General features: G+C 36.2%; 1 pseudogene; it reads left to right on the forward strand.

Moving 5' to 3' along the window:
- The window catches only part of LOC145813180 (protein NRT1/ PTR FAMILY 2.11-like), a 105,557-nt pseudogene that overhangs the window by 60,085 nt on the left and 20,932 nt on the right, over positions 1–24,540 (forward strand).

Genomic DNA, 24,540 nt, shown 5'->3' on the forward strand with positions numbered 1-24,540 from the left:
TTCCATTTAGAATTAGTGCTTCGAATTTAACAACCTTGCCCCTTAAATCTTGTTTAAATCATATCCAACATATGGTCATGGTTAGTACGATCAATCAGTTTTAAATTGACCAATTTTGCTTCGAACAACAGTCCATACTTTTAGAAATATGGAAGCCTCCTTTCAGGACTGCATTGTTTTATTCTAAAAGACCAATCTCTTCTGTATATTATCAAACCAACTATTGGTTTGGAACTTAGAACAAATCGTTCCTAACTTTGAGGGTTTTCAAGTTTTGCTTCGAAGGATTTACTCTCACTAAGAAACCATAAAACAGGTTTTTAATCCTTTTAAAGTAAACAAATACTTGAGCATTCTTGCATCCTTAGGTGTGGAATGTGCTTCGAAGCCGGTTTCCCAGTTTCGATCTGGAGATGTGTTTCCCTCCAAAAGTATCAATGTTGAAGGAAACTCTACGTATCTGTACTTTTAATACTTCTTTATGAATTACACGATATGTTTTCCAGACACCAGGGTTTTTAAAACCCTTTTTACTTTGTGCTCTGAACTCATTCGTTTGTTCAATACACAAACCCTTCCCTTCTACTAAATCTCTCTTCCTTGCTACTCGTCACCAATGGATTCTTCTTCACTGAAAGTACCAACTGGCGAACGTATAAGCCCAACCGTGGCTTTGAAAAGGTGTATTGAGGAAGTGATTGCCAAATTTACAGCTGATGGGTCAAGTGCCATAGATGGATGCCTCTTTGTTCCTCGCCATAGCAACAAACAAGAATATGTCCTAAGTACCATCTTTCGAGAAGCTCCCGCTCAACTTTCGGCTTTATACCCTCGTTTGGAGGACCACTTTCTTCTCTATGAAGGGGGGCTTAACTGGGGAAATTGGAGAATGAACCGACCTCACCATTGTTGGTCGACATTGAGGGCTGAGTGGGAGGAATGGTATGGTAGAGTTGTGCCTGTAAGAGAATGTGACCTGCAAGATCTTTGTATTCTCGACGCCCTTCGTCTTTTTAGGTTTATCATTCATGAAGACCCTTTTTTGATTCCTACTGCTCTTTGCTTTTGGAACATGGCTTTTAATTTTTTCCAGTTTCGGTGTGGCATGATGGCCCCCACCGTTCTTGATATCTGCCATCTCTTGGGGATTTCACCACTTGGTACTCCGTTTACACCCAGCTACCCAGACCTTTCTGTTAAGTTTTCCCTTCCACCCTTAAATTCCTCCTACAGTGATTTTGTAAAGGCTGAAAATAAATGGGAAGGCTCCGTGAGAGATCGAGAACTCTTTTCCTTTATTTTATACTGGTTTTGTAAATTTCTCTTTTGTACATCATCTCAGCCGATCATGCCTGAGTTCTCCAACTTGTGAAGGCCCTTGTTTTGAAGAAACGAATAGCCCTGACCCCTTACCTTTTAGGCCATGTCTATAGAGCCTTCTCCCAAATTTGTGAAAGACCTCTCGACATCAATCAGGGAGGTCCCCTCTGGGTGCTTCAACTCTGGCTCTTTGCATACTTTACTGACCTGCATCCTAAGTGCTTGCAGTTTTTAGTTCAAGACCCTAGTACTTATGGAGAAAAGTATGCTAGAGTTGCTCTTTATCCTACTTCCTTTGCCTACTACCTCACATTTTTTCATCAACTTCCTATTTCCCCAGTTGCCACCTTCTTTTGCCTCTTTGATGCCAACAAAGGACCAACTTGGCTGCAAACATTCTTGGCTGATAAAGAGTGTTCCATTCCATCACACAAAGATATGTGGGCTTCCATTTTGTTGCCGAGGGAACTATTCATTGGTACTTTAAACCCTCGAGCCTACAAGTGCATATCTGAGGTATATTGCCCTTCTCAGTTTGCTAGACAATTTGGGCTTACTCAAGGAATTCCCATTCCACTCTGCAGTCTCTCGAATGTCCATCTCACAGCCAGAGATCTAAGAGTACCCAAAATCAAACTAAAGGAGGCAACATTTAAGCTGTTGAAAGACTTGAGTGAGTTCATATTTACACCCTTCATCCCCTCTGGTTTAGCTTTAAAGAGATTTCAAAATTGGTGGACAGCCAATATGGAAGTGCATCTAGCCATACATCCTCATGATTTACTGATAGGACTAGGTGCGCCTCTAAGGCTAAACCAACAGCAGTCGAGAACATTCCCTCTCTTTCCATAGCTGCTAAGACTGTTCCTGCAGCCTCACCCTCTCCTGCTATAGTTACCAAGGCTGCTTCGAAAAAAGGTATGTATTTTCAGGTTTCTTTTCTTTTAGACTCTTTTGTTTGTTTCCTTTACACTTATACCTCTTGGTGTAGGGTCTCCACAAGAAGAATCTCCTAAGAGAGCTGAAGCTCTAGCTACTCTCAAAGACAAACATCAGCAGAAAAAGAAAAGGAAGCTAATCTCACTCTTGAAGAGTCTAAATCTCAGATGGAAGAGAGAGAAAGATTGAGAAAGAGCAGGAAATACCATTACAGAGAAAAAAGAGAAAGAAGATAACTGTCTCCCCTTCTGATTTGGTCGAAGACCCTATTCATGAGGTAGTTGCCAAAGTAGTAGAGGAGGCACTCACTCCTGAAAAGTCTGAATCTCAGATTGAAGAGAGAGAGATTGAGAAAGAGCAGGAAATACCATCACAGAGAAAAAAGAGAAAGAAGATGACTTTCTCCCCTTCTGATTGGGTCGAAGACCCCACTCATGTGGTAGCTGCCAAAGCAATAGAGGAGGAACATTCCAAAGAAATAATTTTTTTTCAAAGAGCTGAGAAAAGGCGACAGCAACAATTACTAAGGGATGAAGCAGTTGCCACTGATGCAACCCAAAGGGAAACAATGAGAAGGCAACACACTGTTAAACATTATTCCCTCCGTAATTCTCCCGACATTGCCACCACCTCTAAAACCAGTAATTTCCTTTCATGTCTCCACTTTGTTTTCCCAAATTGTTGATATTGAGACTTAACATTGTTTTGTATTTCTTCTTTTTGCAGTGACAACTACTGTGCCTGTCCTCCCAATAAGGACTCCTTCAATTTCGGTTGAAGTTGAACAACCTCAAAATGTGGAGCCTGGGCGACAACAACAATTACTAAGGGATGAAGCAACTGCCACTGATGCAACCCAAAGGGAAACAATGAGAAGACAACACATTGCCAAGCATTATTCCCTCCGTAATTCTCCTGTTATTGCCACCACCTCTGGAACCAGTAATTTCCTATCATGTCTCTACTTTCTTTTCCCAAATTGTTAATATTGAGACTTAACATTGTTTTGTATTTCTTCTTTTGCAGCAACAACTACTTTGCCTATTCTTCCAACAAAGACTCCATCGGTTTCAGTCGAAGTTGAACAACCTCAGGATGTGGAGCCCATTCAAATAATTCTCCCACTTCCTGGCCCTATATTTTCCATACCCTTCTTGAGGCCAAGTATTCCAGCTCCTCTTTCTTCTGGCTTAACTCCATACCTCCCTTATTTGTCTTTCGATTTTACTCAATTTGATTCTCTTTCGAGCTTTACTTCTCCTCCCCCTCCTAAAGAAATTCCAACTATTACTTCATCTTTGATTGTAGCTGATTCCTATAGAGAAGGTACTGGTAGCTCTCAAATCCATCATCCATTATCTTTACCTAGCTCCAGTCCTTCTTCTCTTGACCAACTGGTAGCCAAAACTATAGAGACTGCTAAGGATACTCCACCTACTTCTCTTATTCCTATGCAGTCATTTCTTCCTTCTACCAGGGCTCTTCCTGCACCTTCCATGTCAATGGATGAGGTGGATATCTTTGAGACTAGACTTGCTAGTCTTTTTGACATACCTTCCACCTTTCCAATGACTAGTAATGAGACTGAGCCATTAGTTCTAGCTGTTTCTCTGCTAGAAATTTTTGAGAGCTCTTCCTCTAGTGGTAAGACTTCCTTGCCTTCGATAGACTTGGACAGCTGTCTGGAGCTGCTGACAACCTTTTCGAGGATTCCTTTTGAAGCCTTACAAAGACCTTCAATCAAAAATGGCTTCCTGCAGTGCTACAAGATTATTGAATAATCCAGCATGACTGTTTCAAATCATTTATCTCAGGCACCAGCCACCATAGATTTTTACATCAACATCTGTCATGCTACTAAGGCTGCAAATGAGAAGTTGCTGAGAGATTAGAGTTTTGTTTCTAAAGTTCATGCTGAAGTGTTAGAATTGAAAGAACAACATTCTTTTGTCTCCCAATTTCAAGCTCAACTGTTGGAAAAGAAGGCTCAACTTGAGGAAGAATTATCAGTAGTTAACCAAGCTTTGAATCGGACTACTACCAAGCTGCAAATCACAAATCAAAAGCTAGCTGATCAAAAGCAAGAAATGACTACAGCCATTCAATTGTTTGCATCCCTCAAGAATAGAGCATCTATTGTAAAAGAACAATTTAAACACTGTACTGACTTTTGGGCCAATCTACATGTATTTGACCCTTTATGAAATAAATTCTTATTTATCATTGAAGTGTTCTTATGTTCTTTTATTTAGCACTTATTCTATTCCTTGCGTTTCCCATACAGTTGGATAATAAGGCTTCAAACATCTGCCATTAATCTTTTTGAGATGTACATATCCATTCAAATTTCTCAAATGGTATGCTCCAAAAGGCAAGACTCTATGAACTTGATATGGTCCTTCCTAGTTAGGTGACCATTTGCCCTTATGGCTTTTAATCCCTATTAGGAGTATTGTCTTCCATACCAAATCACCTTCATCAATGCCAATGTGTTTGACTTTCTTATTATAGTTTTTGGCTGCTTTATTCTTTTGGAAAAGAATGCTATTTTATTCCAGAATTCTAGCTTCATCTATACTTTCTAACTCCAAGCACATACTCTGATGGTATTGCTCAAGATCTAATTGGTCTTGGCATCTCACCCTCAAGGACTTAACATTAATTTCCACAGGTAGCACTGCATCATGCCCATATACTAAGGCATAAGTAGTGATTCTTGTGCTTGACCTTGGAGAAGTTCTATAAGCCCACAATATATCCAACAATAAGTTATGCCAATCCCTAGGATTGTCTTCTACAACTTTCTGTATTCCTTTTTTCAAAGATTTATTGCATGATTTAGCTTGACCATTGGCTTGTGCATAATAGGGGGTGGAATTAACAAGGCTAATTCCAAACTCTGTCACAAAAGACTTTACCATTTTCCCATCAAATACAGTCCCATTATCAACAGTTATAGTCTGTGGGATACCAAATCTATGGATTAAATCCTTAATAAATCCAATGACTTCAGTCTGGTCTACAGCCTTGTATGGCTTAGCTTCAACCCACTTAGTGAAGTAATCAGTGGCCACTAAGATGAAACAATGATGCTTCGAAGAGGGTGGGTGTATTTTCCCCATCATATCCATGACCCATCCTCTAAATGGCCAAGGCTGCACAACTGCATGCAGGTCAGTTATGGGTACGTGCCTTATTATGCCATGCTTTTGGCATGCCTGGCAACCTCTTGCATATTCTATGCAGTCTTTAAGGAAAGTTGGCCAATAGTAAGAATGCCTTCGAAGTAGCCATCTCATCTTCACACCAGGCTGATGAGCACCACAGATGCCTTCATGAACCTCAGCCATAGCTGTCAATGCTTCCTTTGGGCCTAAAGATTCCAACAATAACCCATCTCCCTCCCCCCTTTTGTAGAGAGCATTACCATACATTATGTATTACATGGACTGCAATTTAATTTTTCTGCTGGCTTTCGAAGATGGGTCAGCTAGATACTGCATTATTGGATGCCTCCAATCTTATTCTTGTAAGTCATTATGATTGACTTCCAGGACCACATTCCTTTTATTCAAGGGTGGTATTACTTTCTGATATATTGTTTGGCTTATATCCCTTCGAGTATTATCCCTTCTCTTGAAATTCGAAGCTTTCTGAGCCACATTATTAGCTTTATTATTCAAGAATCTTGGGACATGAGTTACATTTGCTATCTGAAATTGAGAAAGTAGATGTAATGCAACAACATAGTATGGCAACATGCTTATACTTTGACATTTGAAAATCCCTTTCACCTGGTTAACTACCAATTGAGAATCTCTAAATATGTCAACTGCGTGAGCTTGTAATCCAATAAGTATGTCCAGTCCCATTATTAAAGCTTCATATTCAGCTTGATTATTGGAACAAGTAATTTCATCCACTCTGAAACCATGCGTGGTTTCTACTCCTTGTGGTGACTTAATTACTATACCAATTCCAATTAAACCATTAGCTTTTGATCTATCGAACCACATTTGCCTTGGTTCAACACTAGCCATACCAAGTTCCATTTTCTCTTGGCTTTTTGTTTGACATGAATGGTCTGCCAAAAAATTAGGTAAAACTTATCCTTTTATTGCCTTTTGGGGGACATATTCTAGATGAAATTCTGATAAAGCTAGTATCCATTTGCCAATTCTTCCCCTCAACATGGGTATAGATAACATATATTTAACCAAATCTGTGGTTGCAATTACCAAGACAGTTGTAGGCAAAAGATAGTATCTTAATTTCATTGCAGCAAAATACAATGCAAGGCACAACTTTTCTACAGCTGAGTATTTACATTCACAAGAATTTAGAAACCTACTAAGGTAATAAACAGCTTGCTCCTTGCTTTCTTCATTGTCTTGGGCTAAGAAAGCTCCCAATGAATCCTCTGCTGCTGCTATGTATAACTTTAAGGGCTTATCACCCTTTGGTGGCATCAACACTAGAGGGTTGGCCAAATAGGCTTTGATTCTTTCGAAAGCAGTTTGATGCTCTGCTGTCCACACAAACTCCTCTTCATCTTTTAGCCTTAACAAGGAAGAAAATATTTTCGTTTTCCCTGTAGTATTAGAAATGAATCTTCGAAGAAAATTAACCTATCCAAGGAACTTTTGTAATTCTTTCTTACTTGATGGAGATCTGGCTTCAATGATGGCTATGGCTTTATTCTGGTCAATCTGTATTCCTTTCTTGTGTACTACATAGCCCAAGAAGTTTGCAGATGATACGCCAAAAACACACTTAAGAGGATTAAGTTTCAACTTAAATTTTCTCATTCTTTCAAAAGCTGCTTCTAAGTGAAACAAATGTTCCTCCATGGATTGGGATTTCACTACAATGTCATCAATATAACACTCTAAATACCCTCCAATGAGGTCATGAAAAATAGTGTTCATAGCTCTCTGATATGCAGCCCCAGCATTCTTCAGGCCAAATGGCATTTTAACTCATTTGAAGGTGCCAATATTCCTAGGACATCTGAATACTGTCTTATGGACATCATCCTCTGCAATGCAGATTTGGTTATAACCAGAGTGCCCATCCATTATTGATAAAATTTGATGCCCTGCTGAACTATCTACCAACAAATCTACTATAGGCATAGAATACTCATCTTTTGGAGTTGCTAGATTCATATTTCTGAAATCGATGCATACCCTCATTTTTTCTTCTTAACCACTGGCAAAATATTAGATAGCCATTCAACGTACCTGGCTGTCCTAATAAAGCCTTCCTTGAGGAGTCTAAGAATTTCCTCCATAACTTTCTGAATCACTTTTGGACTCATTCTTCTTGGTTTTTGCTTGTATGGCTTGAAATTAGGCCTCATAGGGAGCCTATGTTCTACTAATAACTTATCCACTCCTGGTAGTTCATTATAAGACCATGCAAAACAATCTTTGTATCTCTTTAAGACCACCAACAACTGGTCCCTGTCAAGAGCATTCAAACAAGAACTTACATAGGTGGGCTGTTGTATGGAACCTTCCCCTAAGTCCACTTCTTCCAAGAGGTCATGTATCTGAGAACTTACTGATGCTCCTTCTTTGATTCCTTCTGACTTCAAAGCAATCTCCTTGCTTTGTTCTGCTCCCAGCTTCTTTGATTCAACATCTTTACCCTCCTCCTCATAGACAAAGTCTATCCACAAGGCATCCTCCTCCTGTATCTCTTGGACTTTTATTCAATATCCAAAGCACAATATTTATCCAAGGCCAAACATTTGACCTGTTGCTGCTCCTGCTTCCAACCAATTATTATAGCTTCTTTCTCTTGTTCTTGCGCTTTCTGGACTATTGACTGTATGTCCAATGCTGAAAAATTAATTAAAGCCAGAGATTTGGCCTCCTGGGTTCCATCTCCATGCCTACAACCAGGCATCATTGTCATCTTTAACGACAAACTCTTCATCTGCACTTTTCTGGACTAAGTGTTTCAGGTGTGCTAATTCCTCATCAGCCGTCACTTCGGGTGACCCATCAGGCTTTCTCAGTATACTGAGTAGTGCTACTCCTTCAGTATACAATTTGGCCTCTGCGAAATCTGCACAAGCTATGAAGGGTTGAGGAACTGCATTAATTTCCTCTGTCTCTCCATTGCGCAAGGCCATCATGATTTTCTGATGTAAAAAGGAAGGCACACATTTGTTGGTGTGAATCCAATCTCTTTAAAGTAAAGCATTAGACTTAGCATTGATGTCGATAATGAAGAATGCTGTCATGTAGTCCCTGGTTCCCATACATAGGTTGATGGGCAAAATACCTTGGGCCATCTGTTTGTTTCCAGCGAAACCAGCAATGGCTGTACTGGTTGGGATTAGTCTGAGGTTCTTCTTTCCTAGTTTCTTCAACGAAGATTTTGGAAGCAGGTTTACTGCTGCCCCGTTATCCACCAGCACCCGATTCATTTGTATTCTATCGAAGAAGGCCTTGATATGGAAGGGTTTGACATGCTGTGTCATGGATGTCATGGGATACTCAAAAGGGTATGAGAGGTTAATACTTACCTTTTCCTCACTCTTGTCTTTAGTTTCCATTGGTGTGGCTACTTCAGATTCGTCTTGCATTATACTTATTTGTGAGTCTTCACTGGAGACTAGAATTGGGTCAATCTCCTGACCTTGGTTTTTATCTTCAGCTTAAACACCTGTGGTAATATGAGCACCATATTCACTTACACCGGAGGAAACGAGCCAAATTGGACGACTGGCTATACTTGCTTTCCCTCTTGATCAACTTATTCAATTACTTCAGAAGCGTCCTCCATGCTGCATTTTGGTACTTCTGTATTAGTAACTTCCTTCGAATGGTCTGTTTTTGTTGGTTTTTCGACCAAAAATGTCTGTTCAGCCATGAAGGCTTCAAACATTTCTTCCTCAACCATCCCCTTCCTTTGGCCTGGGATGACTTCATCTTCTATCTCACTATCACTTTCCATCAAAGCTTTTTCCAATCATGCCAAGCTGGATCTTTCCTTGGCCTTTAGTTCGGAATGAACTTTGGCCAACTGCTCCCTGCTACAACTCCTTTTGTCTGGACGAGTCAAATTTAGATTATGGTCTGACTTTGAATCTTCTTCTCTTTCTGCCTAGCTCTTTAGCTAAACCAATGAAAAGCTTTCTTCGCCTTGTTTCAGATCCTTCTGGTACTGAGTGTACCTTCGTTGGATCTTCCTTCTTTGGGATCTAGAAATCACTGGGACCATATTTGGTTCTTTTGTTTTTGGGTGCTTAAGCAATACCCAATTGTTTGGAACCACCAAAGGAGGTTTGACCATCCTACCTTGGTTTCCAACAACATTTCTTTAGGTAGACATCTCCCTAGGTTTGTTCTGCATGAAAAACCAATCTGGAACTCCAGGTACCCATGAACCTTGTCATGACCCGAACCCGCCCCTGTGGGTTAAGGACATAACTGGCTAGAAATCGTGAGATTACCAATGGCCTCAAACCAAACCAAACGTATCTTAACAGAGTTAATGGGGAACGAACGGAAGCAGTTTAAAACTTTGTCCATAGAGCTGTGCTTACATGGCACATCATAACAAACCATGCATATGCATATTAATAACTCACAGCAAAATATGTACTACACAAGGTTCTGTACATATAGGATCATATAAGTCTAAGTCAACCCAAGAAAACTATATACAACATATTCAAAGACTTCACCCACATGACCAAAATAAAACAAAATGACAAAAAGGCGAAGACGGGTCTCGTGCGTGAGACGCAAGGGTTGACTCTTCAAAACCTTTGTTGTTCCTCACAGACTTCACCGGGGCTCGGTTTGGACTTCTCTTGGCTCACCTACAAACACATGAATGAGCATGAGCGAAAGCCCAGTGAACAATATCAAATAAAAGAGTTATACAAACGGTATGTAGAACAACATGCTTCAAACGGCCTTGGGCCCAATTCATATTTTCATTTATTCGTATCAAACTAGCCTTTGGCCCATTCATTTATTCATGTCGAAACGGCCTCTAGCCCATTCATTCATTCTTGTCAAAACGGCCTTTGGCCCATTCATTCATGTCAAAACGGCCTCTGGCCCATTCATTCATGTCAAAACGTCCACTGGCCCATCCATTCATTCTTGTCAAAACGGCCTTTGGCCCATTCATTCATTCATGTCAAAACGTCCTCTGGCCCATCCATTCATTCTTGTCAAAACGGCCTTTGGCCCATTCATTCATTCATGTCAAAACAGCCTTTGGCCCATTCAATCTATCATTCAGATTAAACTGGCCTCTGGCGCATTCATTCATTCGTATCAAAACGGCATTTGGCCCATTCATTCTATCATTTGGATCAAACTGGCCTCTGGCCCATTCATTTATTCATGTCAAAACGGCCTTTGTCCCATTCATTCATGTCAAAACGGCCTTTGGCCCATTCACTCATGTCAAAATGGCCTTTGGCCCATTCACTCTCTCATTCAGATCAAACTGGCCTCTGGCCCATTCATTTGGCATAGCAACATTGTCTACCAATCGAATCAACGAACTTATAAAACTTACATACAAGTAAGTAATTTGGACAACAACATATTTCAAATATCTTTGTTAAGATATTACTCATAGTGATCGGCTGGTTGGTTTGCCCTGGAGCTCGACCCTACACATTCCATGAACACAAAAGGGTTACAAACAATTCAATCTGTTCTTAAATCCACATATTCCTCTTTAGGCTTCATTCTTATCTCTTTAACTCATTTATAATGCTCAATGTATGCCTAAGAGTGCTTGCAAGCGAAAGAGAACGGAAAACAGAACACAAAATGCAATTTCAAAATTTCAGAAAACAGGGTCCCCGCTCGAGCGTGGACTTCCCGCTCGAGCGGACCCACGAGGCCTGCAAAAGTACTGGATATGTCAAATTTACACTCGATCGCGAACTCTGGAGCTTGAATAGAAGGCCTCTCTACATGGCTCCCCGCTCGAGCGTGAACTTACCCGCTCGAGTGGACACCATGCCTGCAGAAAATACTGGGAACACGAATTTCACGCTCGAGCGGCGGTTTCCACGCTTGGGCGGATATCAAAATTCTAGAAAATTCAGGATATGTTCTTGAGCTTCAATTTGATGTTCAAAGGTTCCAAATGCATGATTTTGGCTCAAACTTCACATATACATATTCTAACATGGTATAAACACCAAATTACAACACAATGAAGCTTAATTTCACAATTTAATCACATGCATGTCTCAAATTAACTCAAACTCATCACCAACACACTAGATTCAAACATGCAAGACTCAAACTCACATGATTTGCACTTGCATGTGAAATATACACAATATCCTCAACTTAATTGGTGAAGAGATGATCGAATACATGGACTGAAACCAAAAACCCAACATGGATCATACACATTGTGCTCAAATATGGAAATTCATAGTAATTTCCTACATGCATGCATCTATTGATTTTAAATTCAACAAATACAACTCAATTTCTTTATAATCAAACTAATTCATGTTCTTAACCATTAATCAAACTTGAATTCACAATATTACACATTAAACTCATGAATTCAAAATCAATTGCTTACCTAGAAGCCCAATATTCCCAATCTATGGTTAATTCTTGAGTTTAACTTCAAGACTTCCAAGCTTCAAGACCAAAACATAGATTTTCTCCCATCTCTCTCCCTAATTTCTGGTCTCTCCCCCTCTAGAGAGCTAAATCAGCCAAAAGGTGAAACAAAGAGAGGAACTGAGTGTGTATTACCCCTTTTACACAAGTCCCACTAAATCAATTTAATAATAATAAATAATTGGGCACTAATTCAGCAATTAAATTAATTTAATCTGATCCGAATCAATTTTCAATCAAATTTCACTGTAGGCTCTAAAAATTACACTAATCACAATGGCGTAGTCAATTTCGAGTTTCGTGGCTGATAAGGCCTTCAATTTAATTTCCAAAGCAGATAATCAAACAGATATTCCTACTCAAAACCACATATTTTCACATAAATGGTACACATAAACATATCAAACACATAATCATATTCATAATAAGGACCAATTAGCATAGTACGGAACAGGGTTATCACAAACCTACTAACCCAGCTGTTGAACTGTTTCTTTCTTCCTTCGAAGCCATCTTCGAAGCTGGCCGTGAAGGCCACTGCTTGGCCCTGACTCCCTACTTTGGGCCTAACTGAGGCCTTTGATGAAGGTGGCCACTTTTCACCCTGCGTGAGGCTGGTCTAGGAGGCCAATCTCTGGTTTTGATCCCATAAACTAAACCCTTCTCCGGTCTCCTTTCAGGATGACTGCTCTCCATTCTATAATAATTAAGTGGTCTGGACTCATATAAAGGCCTCTTTCCTTTAGAATGCATTCTAGCGGCTGTTGGCTCAGCCATTAATGGCTGTTACCTAATACTAGTTGGATATGGCCTTTTGTTATAAGCACTGGTTGGTTTAGGACGCCTTTGCACATCCTTGTAATAGTGCTTCTCATCAATTGGAAGCCCTTTCAACCACTTGTAGCTCGGCCTGCATCTGGGACACATTCTTTGCATGACAGCTGCTTCTAAAGAATCGTCATCTAGTGCTTCTTCATCAGAGTCTTCCCTCTGGTCTGAGAAACCTTGTCCAATAGCTGGTAGATTTCCAGTGTCTTTCTTGACAGTTGTCTGGCTGGCAACATGCATCTGCACATTGACTTCTTCTAATTCTTTCAAGGACAAGTTCTGGAAGTCTGGCATAATAACATTGGCTACCACCTCTCCAATTTTCGGGAATGGATTAGTATCAATCTCCATGGCCTTTTCTGCTTTAGTTGGGAATTTTAAACTCCCCTTTCGAATCTGCTCTTGGATCCTGTCTCGAAAAACAATGCAGTTTTTGGTTGAGGAGACTAAGAATTATGCCATTTACAATACACTTTTCCTTTAAGTTCCTCTGGAGACGGAATTTTGACTCCTTTTGGTAACTTCAGGAAATTTGCAGCAAGCAAATGATCAAAAATATCATCTGCCTTTGTTAAGTCGAAAGAGTATTTCCTCTGAAGGTTTTTCTTTTTAAACTGCGGATCAATTGTTGTATCTTTATGAATTAATGCCTCACAGATCACACGTTCTTTCCCTACAATCTTTGTTGCTTCAATCTTATAATTAGGATCTCTATAATATGTCTTGTACGATGCATTACTTCGGCCATGTTCTTCTTCAAGTAATGCTTCATACCTAGACACCTTATAGGTTAATTCCACTAAGTCTCTAAACTCAGCTGAGTCAAACTTCTTTCGAAGCCTAAACTCTAAACCATTTTGAGCCAATCTCACAAATTCAGGCTCTGGTAAAATGATCCTACATTTATTTCATGCTCTTTTAAATCTGGCAATAAATCGAGTAGCCTTCTCATCAGGCCTTTGACTCAATCTTGCCAAGTTTGCCATGGAAACCTCTGGCTCTATTTGGAAGAAATGGGCATGAAATGCCTCTTCCATTTGTTGCCAAGTTTAGATAGAGCCAGGTGTAAGGTTAATATACCATAAAGTGCTCCCCCAGTTAGAGAATTTGGGAATAATCTTAACTTCATATAGTCATTATTGGTAAATTCACCGCACTGAGCTGTGAACCTAGCAATATGCTCAACCGTTGACTGGTTTTCCATTCCCATAAAAAAAGGAAAAATCTGGTATCCTGAAACCTCTTGGGTATTAATGTACCCTATCTACCCATTCTGGGTACGGTTTCCTGTACACAGGAGTCTGAACCCCCCGAGCCATTGGTCCACACATCTCTCTAACAATGTCAGCAATTTGGTCCCTATGGACCATATTTTGTGCCTTTTAAACCACTACTGGAGGAACAAACACAAGATTTGGTGGACAACCTTGTGCCTGGGGTCCTCTTGGTCCATAGGGTGGTATATTTGGGACTGGTTGTCTCTGTGGTGCTGGCTGCTATTGAGGGTGTGGATGACCTCTTTGAGCCTGTCCTGCAAAAGGACCTGCGAAAGGTGCTGGAACAGATGTGTCTCTTCCAATTGTAGGAAAACCCTCCAACCCCCCGAGTATAAATTCGAACAAAGAATTAGTGAGCCCCCTTGTACCAAGTATGGCTTCAAACATGGGATTTGGAACCATCCTTACACCATTATCTTGTGTTGGGCCAAATCCACTGACTTGCATGGCTTCACTGTTAAGTAATAAGGCATTTTGATTTGCCATAGGCCTCAAAAGAGGCTCATACCAAGACTAAGGTGGTGGTCTTTCATGATTTTGGTTACTAGTTTGACCATTAGTATACCCATTACTCTGCATAGGTTGTTTGTCTCTAGCCAATCTTTGCTGAGGGACATTTGAATTCCTCTATATGCCTTGTGTTTGTTGGTTGGTGGGTATTCATGCGATCCAAAAAGGATGTTGCCCACCTTTTCATTGTGTTCATTAACTGCTGTCCCATGGCATCTACTAGGCCACCCCATGGATTCATTGGCTGAGTACATGGAACAGTGGATGGTCCAATTCCTTGGCCTCGTCTAATATTATGAACATGTGGTACTTGTTTCGAAGTGCTGGTCTGTTCGACTATAAGTTCTGATAAAATAGGTGTGTATTAGGCATTTCTACCTCTCCTTCCACGCCTTCTTCCAAGTGTTCATTTCTTCCTTGTCTCCTACGTCTAGCGATTTCAATTAGTCCCACTGGGCGTGCCAAAAATATATGTTAGCTTTTTTGGCTTTCGAAGGTTAATTTTGTAATTGTGAGCGTTCCAGCAAGGATCAATCAGTCCTTACAGAATATTAATTGACAACCAATTATCAGACGATTGTGTTTTAGTTTTTCAACCTCAATGAAGAGGACTTTTACTGGTGGCTTTACTTAGGAGAATTAATTGACAATGATTAAATGAAGAACAATTGCAGCATTTCATTAAGTAAAAATGAAAGACTTACAATGATCCAATTCAGCCTCGTATAGGTTTACAGCAATAATCTACTTGAAACTACTCCTATAAACGAAGTGCAGTGCAGGAATTTTAAAGTACAGCAATGTAAAGAACAGGAAATGTAAAAATTAGAGAAGAAATAAAGTTGATAAAACTGGCTTTCTGGATCTGAGTCTGGGGCTTTTTCTGGGGCCTTCTCTGCTATTTATACTTCTCAAGGATAACCATCGAACTGCACTTCTAACTGTCAAATCGCTCCTCCATGATCACAAATCATGTTGCCTTATAGTTAGCTCCACTATGCCATTACCTATAGTTAGGCTTCCTTCATGATTTTGAATTTGAATGTAAGTAACTGTTGAAGGCATATCATTTTGCATCTCTTTGCTGATCCAGTGCTACGCAGATCTTCTAAGAACCAATACTAACTGCCACGTGTACGATCACGATCGAAGACTTGAATAGTCTTCCCATATTGCCCTTATTCTGCCACGCGTTGAATTGTAATTGGCTTATACAAAATATGTAGCCAACAGATACTTATGTCATTTTTGTTAATTAATTTGGTTATTCCTGTATTATGTGTGGAATTAAATTATTGACGTTGGATTAGACTTGGTTCGTATGGAATTTGTATTATATATAGAATTGGACGTTCAATATTAATTTTTTGGATGGTTGGAACTGAAATGTGTGCACGTTGTTGAATGCTTGAATGGTTGATAATATATTTAGCGTTGATGGATTATATTGTTCAGGTTGTACTAATAATGGATACAGGTTGTTTAGAAATTTAAAAAAAAAAACAATTCAAAACAAAAAAGTATTTGGCCACCAAATATTTAGGTTGCTAAATATGTAATAAAATGTTTTGGCAACGAATAATTTAGTAGCAAAAACATAACCAAAAGAACTTTTTACGACCAAATAGTTAGTAGCTAAAACCATGGAGAATGACAGAAAAAAACTATTGGCCACTAAATTTTTTAGTCACGGAAAAAAAAAAAAATGGTATCATTTGGCGACTAAAACGTTTGGTGGCAAAAAGTAATGAAGTGAAACTTAAGAGGTTTTTGGCTACGATCAATTTTAGTCGACAAAAGTCACAACGACAAAATTACATGGTCGCAAAAAATATGTATTCTATTGGTGACCAAAACATTTAGTCCGTAATAGTTGGTCAAAATTTTACGATAGAACTTTTAGCGACTAACATTTTAGTCGCCGAAATGTCACATTTGCGGACTGGCTATATTTCGTAGCCAAATGTTCACTTTCGGTAACGAATTCTTTAGTAGCAAAAAGTAACACATTCCCTGACCACACAAACTTTAGTAGCCAAAAGTCACATTCGGCAACTAACAATTTTAGTGGCGAAAAGATAATATTTGATGACTAAAACAAATTTAGTAGGAAAATGTTTCACTTTCGGCGACCAAATAAAGTTTAGTCACCAATACTATCGCCGACAGGGTATAGGTGACGAAATTGGCGACATAACTTTTTAGTCGCTAAATCGTTTCAACGACCAAATATTGAACTTTTGGCAACCAATATTTTAGTAGCCAAAAGTGACATTTCTTATAGTGATATATTATTCCATGTATAAATTTTATACATTTTTTTTTTCTTCTCATAGCAATAATATATATCTTTAAAAAAATACTTCACATCTATTCTATTATATAAAACAAATAACACAAAAAAAATTATCACGCTATTTTATTTGCCCAAGACACCTATAAAATTTATAACTGCTAAACTTTGCATCCAATAACTGTTAAATAGTTTTCTATCACCCCCCCCCCCCCCCCCCAAAAAAAAAACAACTTTAGATATACAATTTTAAATGTTTCGGGTTTGCGTGTATATATTCCTTTTATTTTGACCTAAATTATTTTATATTTTTTGTCCAAATATTGGCTATTTATTTATCTAACATTCTTTTTTTTTTATCAGTAAAGAAAAATGAATTTTATTAATGAATTATAAGATAATTACATCAATAAAAAAGAAGATAAGGATAAGATAATTTATCTAACATTCTTGTAATCCCTTTATCCATGCAGGCCCAAAGAGGGGGCATTCTCAACATCAATGGTGAAAAACTAAGGTAGCGTTTGATAGAACTTTCTAAATATGATTTGAGAATAGGAGTTGTGTTTTGAGTTTGTGAGTTTTGGAATTATAATTTGAGTGTGAAAAATTTGTTTGGTGATTGAAAAGAGTTTTGAATTAAGTAATAAATTTTTGATGTGACATATGATATTTGATACAAAAATTTACAACTCATAACCTGACACACAATTCAAAATTTTATTAAAGCTCATAAAAAAATTTAAAAAATTTGGAAAATATTTTTTGTTGAATATATAAAAATTAACATGTGTCAAAAAAAAAAAAAAAAACAGTTCCGGTCAACTGGCCAGACGACCGGTGGGATGTCTAGTTAACCTAAATTTTTCCGCCTTCGACCGAGTTTTCAAAAGTGAGCGTGAAATTAACTTTTGAAAGCTGCAAACAAACACCACGTGAGAACCAATGACTGGAACTAAAGTTCCAAAACTCTACCAAACATAGCGTAAGTGGCCACACCCAAAACCATCTCCTTTAGTGGGCAGGGCTAGTTTCGTCCAATGTGGTCCAACCTATTAACAATGGCCCAACAGGCTTTTTGTTGTTTCCATCAAAAGAATACAACAATGCCAAATGTAACTAACAATTCAATAAACACATAGAGAGTGAAGTTCACATGTATATATACACATAGTAATCTCAATTTGTTTTCTTCACTTTTGATTATGATAATCAATCATTTACATTTTAAGTCAACTTATAATGTCAATTTTTTGTCCATCTACCATTAATAAGGTTGACGAAACAGGTCAACTGAGCAACATTTTACATGTTTTAATGCTCCTCCGCTTTTATCAAAATCTCACTTTAGTCGTTATCTTTTTATTATTAAAATCTCAATAGTAAATTGATGGAAGAGTGATATTATTTGATTGTCATAATTAAAAGTAAAACGACTAAAATATGATTATAAAGATAGTACAAAAATAATAAGCGCAACTAATCCGTGTCTTTAGTTATTACCAGCAGTGGCGGAGCTAGAAAGTTAAATTAGGAGAGGCACTTATTAATTACAATATCAAAAAATTTTACAAAAATATTTCACACAACTTTTTACAATTGATTTTGAGAAATATCAAAAAAATAATGTTATTCATAACTAGTGTATCATGGACAATATAAAAAAAATATGGATATAAGTCTTAAAACAAATTATATAATGATAAATTATTATTTTTATATAAAATTTGATTAAAAATTCAATATAATGGTAATATCACGTCATCATTAATATGCGATATCACAAACTAATAATAAATAAACACATAGAGAGTGAACCTCACATGTCAAATGTAACTAACAATCTAATAAATTTCATATCTTTATAGTGAGATTACCTATACTTGCATGTTAATAATAATATTACCGTTACATTTAAAAATTTTCATAAAATTTTCATAGATAATATGGTTTATAGTAATCTCTTTATTTTTAATCAAAACAACTATTATAATTTTTATAATTTTTAAAATGTCATTAACATTTCACTTTAATAATATTTTTGTAATTTTTTTTATTTAAAATATTTTCTTTATATTTATAAAAAAGAAACCACAAAATTCAGGAGTGCACGTAACCCTCTGTCCTTATGTGGCTTTCTAGATTGTGACATATTGTATAAATGTAGGTATATGTCCCTGAATGGGAAGGGATGATTCTCATTATCATGCAGCATTCCTTACAACGCAAAAAAATAAATAAATAAAATAAAATATATCAAAGAAGGAAGAAAAACAGCAGCATATGGTTCACAACAACAATGACAAACAGAGACACAAAGAGACAAAATTAAGACTTGGTGGTCTAGGAATTCAACCAAATATGAATAGAAAATGATATAATAAGGGCTCAACTTAGTACTACGTACACCCTACACGCCTTCCTTTATTTTAGAATAGGTGGACGGAAAATATTACGGTGCACACTTCGTCAAGGATCTGAAAATCCTGCTGTGCTCTTTTGTGGAGTATTGTTTTGAGTTTTTTTTGATGATCTGAATCATTTATATTGTAAAATTTATTTAGTAGATTATTCATACAAAAAATTAAGTTGATTAGTTATCTGCAATCCTCTAACCAAAGCACATTTGTTTTTACAAAAATTAACAGTTAACATAACTTTTATAAATTTTTAAAAACAATTAAGACCTGATCATGGAGTTATGAATATCCGATGAATTTGATTTTTTACATGAATAATATTCTTGACGAACCCCACAATATGACGTTTTAGATTATCGAAAAACATTCGAAACGAACTCCCACAAAGGGGCACAGCAGCACCCCCAAGTTCTTTCTTCAAAGGGTGCATACTATTTTCACCTATTACGTATTTTTATGATAAATGTTATTTATTTTTTTGGTAAGAATTATAACAATTTGTAGTTTAGAAATAAAGTTACACAATTTGTGATAGCATTATGCATTTTTGTGGTAATGTTAAAAAAAAATTGTCCAAAGATTTTCGAACCACAAAATGTGAAACAATATCATGAAATACGTAACATTACCACAAAAGTGTATAATTTTATTTCTTAATCACAAATTATCTCAACTCTTACCAAAAAAATTATGTAACATTTACTACAAAAATAGATAACGTATATCATAAAAACATATAACAAGGTACATATAATATATCCAATCTAAAAACAAAAACTAAAAAGTACATATGGTACACGCTCTTAGAGAGGTGTACACACTCCTAGATAGACACGTAGCATTGAAAAATTATTCCATGATTCATGTGGTGTTGCCACAAATCAATCCAAGCCATCACTTATGTAGATTGTATATGGACCCCGTACAAATGAACATATATCGCTTAGATTGATTTGTGACATTGCCACACATTTAGGGCAATGAATAATTGCTTCAAAGCATTTGTTCCACATAAGCCATTGAATAATTTATAAAATTTTTAAGGGTAAATTATAAATATATTTTTTGAAATTTATTTAAAATATAAAAAAAAAAATTCAATTTAAAAATTACGTCATATCCTTTCAAGTTTTTAATCGCATCACAAATGACTTTTTTTTATTAATTTTAAGGGTAAATTATAAATATATTTTTTGAAATTTATTTAAAATATATATTTTTTTTCAATTTAAAAATTACGTCATATCCTTTCAAGTTTTTAATCGCATCACAAATGACTTTTTTTATTAATTTTAAGGGTAAATTATAAGTATATTTTTTGAAATTTATTTAAAATATAATTTTTTTTTCAATTTAAAAATTACGTCATATCCTTTCAAGTTTTTAATCGCATCACAAATGACTTTTTTTATTAACAAATTATCAAGTCAATTAATATTTTTTAATAATGTCAAAATTTTATTTCAATTAACAATTCGGATAAAAAAATTTTGTTGATAGGAGAGTAGTTAGAACGGAGTATTTATAATTTTAAGATAAAAAAAATTCTCTGAATTCTTTTCGATAAAAAAAAAATTTACAATTAACAATTCTCTTAATTCTCTTAGATAAAAAAAAAATTAAAACAGAGTATTTATAATTTTTAAAATTATAGAGACAATTCCTAATTTAAATAAATCACAGAGATATATTTATAATTTACCCAAAATTTAATGACTTATAGCAACCGTCAATATAAATTCATCAACAAACCATTGGGTTCTTGGTAGGATTGTGATCATTTTTATTTTTTTGTGGAAATAAATGTTTTTATTTTAGTACGTCAGATTGCTAACACATCATCATAACCCAAATATGAATTTAAAAGCTGCAGGTAAATTACATTTTGTACCTTTACATTTTACATTAAATATTAAATTTTACTTTGGTTTTTACACATAAATTTGTAACAGTTAATGCTTTGCACTCCTAATTAAGTGTCAATATCTCCCTATTATTAATCCAATGTATAAATTTTTAACAGAAGTCAGCAATATGACAAGTATATAACTACAAAATAAGGGTAAAGAAGGAAAATCAACTCCATTTGTCGCCTATTCAGATTTCTCCCAAAATTTACATTAAATTTTGAATATATTTGACTAAAACAAAACGCATATTGTAAATGATTAAAGAGACGAATTAGGATTTTGTAGAAATTAGAATTACGAAACTCTGTTTTTTTAATAACATAGTTTTCTATCTATTTATCTTTCTTTTTCTTTGATTTCTTTGCTATTTATTTTTTTATTTCAAAACTTTCTTTTCTTGTCTCCTTGTCTTAATTTTCGACATATAAACACACACACACACACACACACACACACACACATTATATTATATAATTCTCACATGCTTATCAATTGGGACAAAGTATGCGTTGGTGAAAAATGAAGATAAATTTTTTTCTTTTGCCCTCATTTTGTAGTCACATACTTGTCACATGGCTATATTTTATTAAAGACTTAAACGACAGAGTAACAGAAGAGGGATATTGACACTTGATCAAAAATGCAAAGGGTTAACTGTCAAGATTTTATGTATAGGGACCAAAGTGAGATTTGATCAGAAATACAAGGGGCTAACTGTCACGATTTCATATATAGGGATCAAAGTGGAATTTGGTGAAAAGTGCAAGTGTGCAAATTAGAATTTACCCAAAATTCCCTTTTAACTGTTTTTTGAATTAAAAATATTTAATTTGTTGATTTTTAAAAAAGTCAAAAAGTTACTTAAAAAAAATAAAAAAGTCTATACTATTTGGGGGAAACTTGTAGGGGAACCCTATAGGGCAAAATTATTATTTTGTCCTTTGAATGCAACTACTAAAAAGTCAAAAAGTTAAAAATTAAAAAGTCAACAATGGTAGAATGCTCATTTTGATTTTACTACAATATTTTATTACACATATTTTCTTAAAAAGTCAAAAATTATCCTAAACATACATATTTTTTTTTCTACTTTTTTAATAAAAAAATTAAAAAATACACTTACATAAAACATCCCAGACAACCCTTTTTGGCATATGTAGATCTCCATTTTCATTACTTCACCGCAAGCACTAAACTTCATACAAAACCAATGTCATTTTGGCAAGGGATTTTATTTTTTTACGTTGGAAATAAATTTTGGCAAAGTTTTGAAATTACCATTTTACAAAAGAGATGGGCTCTAGTTCTCACCCGTCCTATTTTAGTGATTTTATCGGTTATTTTTTAACTCTCAATATGAAGATCATTCACTTGAAAAATTAAGATTGATCCAATGATTTTAGTCACGTGATTTCATTATATGTCTTCAAACAATAAATATATATAATTTTAAAAATAGATTATTTATTTTTGTAAGACAAATATATTTGAACGAGTTATACTGGTAATCTTTATATTTTACCTTTTGTGTTATTTTAGTTCCTACACTTTCAATTGACTCTATTTTGAATCTTAATTTTAGATTTTGCACAAATTTGGTCCAACTGATAATATCATTATAATTTTTTTTTAAAAAAAAATATCACTAAATTGATTGAAGTTAACTCAATGAGATGGGTAAGTTTATAATTTTGCTTTTAAAAATATGGCGCATGACACCTATTAGAATATTTTTCATAAATTTATGCTAAGAGTTGTAATCAATTTGACCAAATTGGGATAAAGTCATAAATTCATGTCAAAATTGAGTCAATTGAATTTACAGGAACTAAAATGACACAAGGACCAAAGTATAAAGAATACTATTGTAATTTGCCCAATATGTTTAAATCAAACGGATATAATTATCAAATTAATTTGATTTTTTTAATGAATAATCTATATACGAAACCCTTAAAAATTAAGGGAACAAATAATTGAATTGAAATCCATAGTAATACCACTTACTTGAACTAGACCATCTAGTGCTTTTTACAGGACTAAACAGAAACTGTTTCTTCTACAAAACATATGTTACTCCATTCAACAATACCACAAACCCAGAAAAAATACCAACAGCATACATCTACAGATCACAATCATTCTAGGTATGATTTACATCCCACCAATTTTAAATCTACACCATACAGCTCATTTCGAGGTATATTTCTTAATAATACTCTATTTGATTTTCCATCTTTAATCACAGGGTATGCTCATACTGACACTCACAGCAACAATCTCAACCCACCATCCCTCCCAATGTGGATCAAAAGAGTCCTCAACCTCTTGCAAAAGGTCCAACCCCATGGCAAATGACTTTCCTACTAAGTGGCTTTGGACTACTAGTAGTTGGAGCCAGTGCCATAAGACCATGTAACCTGGTCTTTGGAGCAGACCAATTCAACCCCAAAGCTGAGTCTGGAAAGAGGGCAATTTCAAGCTTGTTCAATTGGTATTACTTCACATTCACTTTTGCAATGATGGTGTCATTGACAGTGATTTGCATATGTTCAGTCTAATGTGAACTGGGCTTTGGGATTGGCTATTCCTACATTCCTCATGTTATTGTCTTGTGCTGTGTTCTTCATTGGTACAAGAATTTATGTCATGGTGGTTCCACATGGTAGTCCATTGACTAGTGTGGTGCAGGTCATAGTGGCTGCAATTAAGAAGAGGAAAGTGGAGTTAACAGAACAATCTTTTTTTTTGATCGGCAAAAAAGAGACTTTATTGATGTAAGGATCAAGTATATGGTACAAAATAAATTACACCAATAAAGAAAAGGGAAGTGCAAGAGCATCACAATGAGTTAAATCATCCCAACTAGGTTGGCGCCAAAAAGGTCATCCTATCATTTGCTAGCACCCCCAGAGTTGGCGAGAAACCAATGAAAGAAATAGACCAAAACACCACAGCAACAACAGCACAGCTGAGCAATCAGACCCACTGAAGCACTATTGCTGCTAGACCCCAAACCAATGTTGCTGCTAGCTGAGTAGCTCGAGCAAACATATCAAAACAGATTAACACAAACCAGCAAAACAGCCCACTAGCAGAGCAGACCAACACAGACCTGAGACAAAACCACCAAACCACACTAGAGTCCATCACAGCAGCAGCCATGCTCAGATCACCCTCAGTCAAGATGAAAGCTCAACAAACAATAGCACAGCATAACTAACCAGAGCATAACTGAGTAGCCAAGAGGCAAAACACCCAAACAGAACCAGAGTCCATCACAGCAGATAGCGTACCAGCTGAGCATATCATACCAGCAGCATAACAATCTTTATATAACATCATTAGCAACAGTACGGGGGGAAAAATATCCTTAGCTTTCGTACTCCTTGAACTCAAGCTTCACGTAAC

The sequence above is a fragment of the Camellia sinensis genome, chromosome 15 (genome assembly GCF_055761805.1).
Source record: "Camellia sinensis isolate YWXY chromosome 15, ASM5576180v1, whole genome shotgun sequence".
NCBI classification, from domain to species: domain Eukaryota; kingdom Viridiplantae; phylum Streptophyta; class Magnoliopsida; order Ericales; family Theaceae; genus Camellia; species Camellia sinensis.